Genomic DNA, 8,061 nt, shown 5'->3' on the forward strand with positions numbered 1-8,061 from the left:
GAATTAAGTGAACAAGAATTTGCCTTGTTTTCTTTCTGTTTTTAACTTTCGTACTTCACATTATACCTTTACGCAATAAAGTCGATTCGATTTCCAAGTCCACTCTTACAAAGCATGCACATCTGAATGAAAAATTTTATTTTTTTGTTTTTTGAATAGTTGGGTGGAGATGGACTAAGCCAATAGATTTGTAATTTTTTTCAATGATACAATTTCTTATGGACATAGAAAGTAAACTGTTTCCATTAGCAATATCAACAAATTTTACTGTGTTACGTTTTGATCTTATAGTTTATGATAAGTACCAACTATGTTGGAAAATCGGAAGCATTTCTGGCGGAGACTTCTATTTCGGCATACATATGCAAAATGATGAAGAAGTCGGAGCTAAAATAAAGAAAGCAATTCCGCACATCATCCACGATTGAATATAGGGCGAGATAATATCGAATCCTAAGTGGTGATGTGGGCATTCTACGCACGGGTCATTATGGCGAAGAGAAAATCTTGATATTCTTGTTATGGATTTGTTGGGACCATCATTAACACATTTGTTTGATGTGTGCAATTGTCACATTGCTGTTAAAACTATCTTAACGCTGGTCGAGCAAATGATTGGATGCTTGGAGTTTATTCACTCTCAATGGTGTACACATCGTGATGTTAAACCGTCATTCTCATCAATTATTTTTAATAGATTTTGGTTTAGCCAAAAGGTATTGTAATCCCCAAAGCAGATTTCGTGCAGGCAAAAATTTAACAGATACAGCTCGTTACGCCTCTTTTATTTATTTATTTATTTATTTATTCCACTTATACAAGATACTCAACTAAAACAAAATGGCAGTCGGGTTCAATTGACTCTTAAGTAAATCTTAAAATTAATTAATAATAAAACTTAGTATAAGTACAATAAAACAAATAAGGAGGAAAAAAAAGAAAAAAAAAAAAGCATGTACACAATTAGCATAGAGCCACACCCACAACTGATACAAGACTAAATTGCAAGTGAACCCCTAAGCCATCGCAAACATGCATAAGCTTGGCAACCGATAATAGTTAACAACAAATTAATTTTCGACTCATAATGACATATTTAAGGTTAAGTCAGTTTAAGTACGACATAGGTAAATCGCGCGTATTAAGCAATGTTGCTTTAATGGACTTTAAAGAGTCCGTTAATGAGAATAAATGATAGACGTCATTTAGGTTCTTGCAAACAACTCTGAGCGGGTTAAACAGTTCAAAATTATATTTGCATTGATTAAGCTTTATCAACATAAAGTGCCTAGAGAAGCGGTTAGGGGCATTAAAGCCTATCTCACGAAGTAATGCGGGCGAGTCAATTGCACCATTTATTAATTTGATTAAGAAGGAAACCCCAAGAACAAATCTACGTTTCTCGAGTGACGGTAAGGATAGCAGAAGCAACCTATTTTCATAGGGTGGAAGAGGGGAAATCGGGTCCCAACCCAAATTCCTAAGGGCAAACAGCAAGAATTGCTTTTGTATAGATTCAATTGAATCTACGTGGCACCTATATGAAGGAGACCACACAACAGAGGCATATTCAAGTATAGGTCTAACCAAACACGTGTAAAGCCTTTTCGTAATATAAGGATCATCAAGCCCTTTTTGACCACCTCTTTAAAAACCAAGCGCGGACCTAGCTTTGCTTAACGAGGACTCAATATGTAAATTGAAACGTAACCTATAATCGAATAGAACGCCTAAATCTATGAACGAATCGACGTCTTCCAACCTGTGCGAATCAATGAAGTATTGAGTACTGAACGACTTCCTTCTTAAGAAAGAAAGCTTCTTACATTTATTTAGATTTAGTTTCAGAAAATTGAGAGAGCAACATGCAACCAAATTGTTCAAATCACTTTGAAGATGATGTGATTGCGATTCTACGGAAAAAGAAGAAAACAGTTTCACATCATCAGCATACATTAAAATCTCACTGAATTTAATCACGGAGGGTAAATCATTGATGTATAAATTAAATAAAATAGGTCCCAAGTGGCTACCTTGAGGTACGCCAGACGTCACGGGGAATTCATCCGAGGTAATGAGGTTAAACAAAACCCTGAATGATCTACCATGCAGATAAGAGCTTTTAATGCTCATCTTGGTATTGAACTATCACGAAAGGATGATAGGGAATCTTTAGACTATGTTATGATGTATTTTATACGGGGCATGTTGCCTTGGCAGGAATTGGAATCCGATAGTAAACAACAAAAATACGAGAAAGTATAGGAGAGGAAGATGTCGACGGCTATCACTCTTTTACGCAAAGGAATTTCGGCGCAGCAGGCAGATTATGTGTATTTTCGCACATGCACTCAATTTCTACCTAAGTTTTCTTGCTTTTTGCTCTTCAAAGTAATTAGTTTTGCGCTTCTATAAATTTTCAGTTGAACATTGAGACGGTCTGAAATGCAATAAAGTGCAAATATTAGGTGTGTGAACGAGTTCGTTCCGTAGAACACACCTGACGCGTTTAACTTTTCCGAAATTTCAAATATAGATAATTTAGATATTGATGTTTGAATGATGTATGTCCCAATTGTTGACAAGCTGTCGTTCAGTGTATATCAAAGTTTAAAGAGATGGGTGCCTTTCAGGGCACTGCGGTTTTCTGCGTTTAAACTGGAATGAAATAGAGCTTAGAGTGAATATACAGTAATCCAAGCAGTCAGAAATCGATTTACGAGAATTCGGGCAAAAATTCTTAGTGGTGAAAACGATGAAATTTACATACTTTCGGCCGTCTTCCGCGAAACTAAACACGGAAATAATTTTCAACTTAAGGTCAGAAATTTTGCCGCGCTCCGTGTATTCTTCAAACCCATAGTTCGCAAAAGCTGAGGATGTGCGAAAATGGGTCGGTGGTTATTTTGTCTCGAAATCGGCAATTTTCTACCGCATTTGGATTGTTTAAATAGCTTAACACTGAGTTTAATTTGAATCTTTAATTCGGACCATGAAGTGGGCAAAGAGATATGATAAAATTGACTCTAAAGTAGATGTTGCAAAGCGGCATAACCGTCTTATCACTCACGCGGAAATGCGAACAAAAGAAGAATAATTGCAACAGCCAATATTGTCAATATGTATTGCCAATACATATAGTTCATAGTTTCTATACGGAATTTATTTCTTTACGATAAACAATTTATAATAATACTGATGACACAATTAACAATGTCGCCCCCTTCTACAGACATTATACCAGATGCTCTAAAAAAAGAACTCGAAGAGCTAACATCTACAAGCAAATGTATTACCATGGGACGTAATAATAATGTAACAAATAATAATAAGCGAACATAAGTCTAATAGCTTTATTCCGTCGTTATTATCGTTCAACGGTCACAAAATTGCTTTCCATCGTTTCTGTCACTTTGTGTGAAATTTGGTATTCCAAAGCAAATATTTACACAATAACTCTCCAGGAGCACTTTGTCGCTTGTTAGTTGCGAAAATCCCAAACTGGTGTGTAGCAAATAGGAAAATTATTCCGGCTGTGGTCGAATCTTGCCTATCCACCACCATTCGTCTGTCACGTTATAGTAGTATAAAATTTGGAGGTAAACACGCAGCTGCAGGTTAGCTTTCGCTTCTGAATGCAGCAGTCAAAGCAAAATTTTTCGTACCTGATTATCCCACTAGTACTGCAACTTATTAGTAAATTAGTGTATAGTAGCAGGAGTTTTATAAGTTTTAAGTAAATTATTAACCGATTTTACGTATAATAATCAAATTCTCCCTTCCAGTTGCTATTTACATATAGACAGTGTCCCAAAAATTACGTACGAATAAATTTGCGGCCATTTGGCACTTCACAAAAGAAAAAGGATTAGTAACACTGGAACTTTAAAAGAAAGAGCAACACGTTTTCATTGTTGAAAAATATTCCGAAAGTAATGAAAGTTTGGCCATACCTTTCAAAAATGAGGCTGGTGAAGCATTGAATGTTGCTAATGCTCGATATCGCTCTCTGATAATCGAATTCTTTCTGCCTGAATCGGATGATATTGATGTGATCGACATGAGATCTCAACAAGATGGTACGACGTATGCATTCCTTGAAACACTTTAATTACTGCATAAGACATTCTCTAGTCGTATACTCTCTCTTTTGTGACCGAAACTTTCACTCTTCTATCATTCTTAATTTATGAATAATAAACAAAAACTTCTAGCAGAGGTTCGTTCAGTTTACGCTTTACTGTGGGCTTGCACTTTGATTACCTAATTTTCCATAGCATGCTACGTGCAACAACTTCCAACATTTCAATCTAAGTTGAGGGGGAATTTTTGCGTTCGGTAGAGACCCTACAGACTGGCAGACCTGGCCAAGTCGAATTAGAACTGCACGCTGATTACGAATTGCTATATTGCCAGTACAGTCTTCCTGTCATTCAGCCTTTTAGTCTATACTAGTGTAGTACGGCTTATAATTTTGGATATTTGGTTTTTCAAAATAACTTCGCTTTTCATCCCCGGTAACGTCGTGGTGCAAAAACGTGTGACTTTTGTTCTGGTACATAAAAATTCGTGTCGGCGAATGCTCTTTACTTGCCGAAACCGAAATCTTCGTTTTTAGAACTGATATCTTCATGCTGCGATGTAGATTGGTATTACGATTAGTTATTGTTGCCAAATGTCCAAGCTATGTATTACTTAGAACCTTCTACCAAGCCAACTCTAGTTCCATATATATCTGTCTGGCACTGAATTTCAGCTCAAAATGGAAAGATTTTTTTTATGTATATATTATATGTATATCTGCATATCTAGACATGAAATTCCACACGTTTTCCTTATTATACCGCATACGCTGCTAATGTATTGGTTTTCTCCGAAAAAGTGATTGATTCGTCATTTCCATCCTAATTCATTCACATACAATAAACGCAACTTCATAGTTCATATAGTTTTCGTTTCTCTCCTATTTATCTTTGCCGTTGATGCCGCATCCATATGACTTTTCATCCGGAGATCTGACTTGGTACTACCGCAGAACCGCTGTTACAATGAGTGAATTCTTGGCCCATACTTAAGAATTTTTCTAGGAACTCATCTCAGTGTCAGGTGATATGTCCGTTGGTAGCGAATAATCATAGCTAGCGAAAACTTTGTAGCGGACCAAGGTTCACCATTTCACTTAATGTAGTTATCGATATACCGACTTTACAAAATAAAAGCAAATCGTCCATTAAGTGCATCTGAAATTTCTGCAGAGTTTACCAAGGATTACGAAAAGGAAATATCAGCATCCACAATAAGAAGGACTCTTAACGTAAAGTGGTATGATGGCACAAGAACGTAATCGAAAGCTAAGACCAGAATTTGCCAGAGAGAACGTTTCGAAGCTCATTTTCCGGTGGATCTACGTTATATTTGCTGGTGACGATAAGTTTTGCATTCTATGGACGAATAAAGGCTTGGCGAAAAGTAGGCGAAAAGTAGGCGAAAACCTACGACCAAAAAATTTGAGGCCTATCGTAAAACATGGCACCGGTCATGTTATAGTTTGAAGTCGATAAACTGCTGCCCACAGATGGCATGCTGGCCAGGAAGGACTATTTAAGGATATTCAAGGGAAATTTTAAAGAAAATGGAGAGAAACTTGGTGATTTGCATTCATTCAAGTTCTCCCAAGTCAACAACACCAAGCACAAGTCCCGCTTAATTCAAAAGTGGCTCTTTTACAACTGACCCAAAATGCTTCATCCTCCCTTCCAGTCACCAGACATGAATCCCATCAAAAATATGTAGAAAGAATTAGATCACCATTCACGAAAATAGTCAATCCCCTCCTTCAAAGATCTGGAAAATAGATTACAAGAAGAATGGAATAACATCCCTCCTTCCTACACGAGAAAACAATTATACACAAAGTGCCAGACCATCTAAATGACATCATTAAGCAAAAAGGATACCCCGCTAGATATCAAATTTTAATAATATGTTGTTTTTTTCTTCGCATCGCTCCTTATATGATAAATATCGAATATCAATGTGGGGCGGTATGTAATTTTTTCATTTACTGAAATAACATTTTGTTTGTTTTTTATTACATCTTAATTAGTACGCAGTCAGTGTTTGGACAATGGACTAAGCTTAACGACCGTTTATTTGTTGTTGAGGGGAATACCGAATATTAACGCCTCTCACTACACATATGTACATGGCTATGTCCTTTATAGCTTTTGCTTGTGGATACAATGAGAAAATGTAAGCTCGCATGTAATTGCGTTTTGATTGGTAACAAATTTTTATGTTCACACTCGCAAGGAAGTTGGTTACGGCTACATACGTCGTACATATGCACAATGCTAACATATCTTCGAACTAGATTCAGTTAGATTTCAATTTAACTAGAATTGGTGCGGTAATTTGTTTGAAGCAACAACAACAACGCGGGCTTACATTTATAAAAACTAGTATAACCCTTCTCCGCACAACCAAGCATGCACATATGTATTAAGTGAACCCATGATCTGCAAACCCTGCATACGTTCATTGTCAATGAAAGAGGTCTCTTTAAGGTTTTTATATAGATCACTGGATTCACTAGAGAATTATGGACGCATCGTCTCCCTACCCTACACAGATCCCTTTACTGATTTCTGAACTGCAGCCTTTTTTTCATTTTCATAGAACTTCAACGAGCTTTTTTTTCATTTTCATAGAACTTCAACTAAATAAGTCGCAACATTTGTTGCAATTGCAATCTTGTAGACCCCACTTGTAAAATCGGAAGTCAATGGGGCCCATAGGTAGGACAGAGTAGAGAGTGGCCCAGGGCACAAGAACAGCCCGTCGTATCTATCTATGTTCATAAGGATTTTAGCGTATATTTCTTTAGGGGAACCGTCTGTGTAGTCTATATCCAATAAAGATAGAAACCACCCCACTACTAGGTAGCTTCTCAATAATACGTGCATTAATCCATCTACAGTCCCCGACATTCGACTTTTTTTAATGAATACAAATTTTTTTGTTTTACACAAAAAGGTACAAGAGGTAATATATAAAATCGCAGATAATTATTTTACAAATTTTGCTAATTTACTATCTTAAAAACACATCGTCCTCTTAACCTTCTGTTACTGATGCGACGTGTTTGTTTTATTTACGGCTAAGTTAAGTCATTTTGAGTTTACATATAATATTTTTAACTTGCCTTCTTCTAAAAGATTAAAATATAAATTTCGGTATCCTTTTTAATTCAAACCGTGAACACATCATCGGTTGTACTATTTACAGTGACATGAAGAGCATTTGCTTCTAAAATAAAATCAAATGTCGTCTAAGTAGTTAAAATAACACAAGAAGTGGATAAAAATTAAAAATTCTTCTTGTGTGTCTTTCTTTAACATATGTTTCATTCGCTTCGAAATAGCCCATCTGATGCCATACATTTTTGTGGCCGCATTTTTAAGTTCGAGATATATTGCCGAAACGCCTTTTGCGATGTCATCTTAAGTTCCCCTGCTTTTTATTTACTCATAAATAATCTTTATCTCATTTCTTCTTAGTTCAGAAACTGAGAAATAGTTTGATGGGGGAAATGTGACATCGCGACAACGGTATATTTCGCTAAAATTTCTGGGCTACAGTCTACTATACGTTTGATATTCTAAATAACCACTCCACAAGGTACCCACAAAATTCTCCTATTCTTAGCGATTTTTGAGTGTGTGTGAGCTTTGTCATTATAAAACACTAGTTTTATTAGCTTTTTGATGCATTTCCATCAGATGAACATCATGAACAACCTTCTACTCTTAGAAGTCCCCTTAGCCTTCCTTGCACTGTTCATGAATGAATGCGATATTGTAACGTCCAAGTGTTCACTATACTTCGTTCCGTTTTTAATATACATCAATTCAATTAGTCTTTGCGAAAAATCATCATATATGCCAAAATAAGTTCCGTTCCAATTTAACAGCGGTTGAGCACTATTCTGCCGGAAGACGGTTTCCCCTCTCTCTTGTTGCATTCTGTAGCGATATATCTGTAAAAATTGCTATGCTCGTG

At 36.3% G+C, this 8,061-nt stretch overlaps 1 pseudogene; it reads left to right on the forward strand.

Moving 5' to 3' along the window:
• Positions 1–218: 218 nt before the first annotated feature.
• On the forward strand, positions 219–3,342 carry LOC119642749 (annotated as a pseudogene).
• Positions 3,343–8,061: the final 4,719 nt, after the last annotated feature.

The sequence above is a fragment of the Glossina fuscipes genome, unplaced genomic scaffold, assembly GCF_014805625.2.
Source record: "Glossina fuscipes isolate IAEA_lab_2018 unplaced genomic scaffold, Yale_Gfus_2 257, whole genome shotgun sequence".
NCBI lineage: Eukaryota > Metazoa > Arthropoda > Insecta > Diptera > Glossinidae > Glossina > Glossina fuscipes.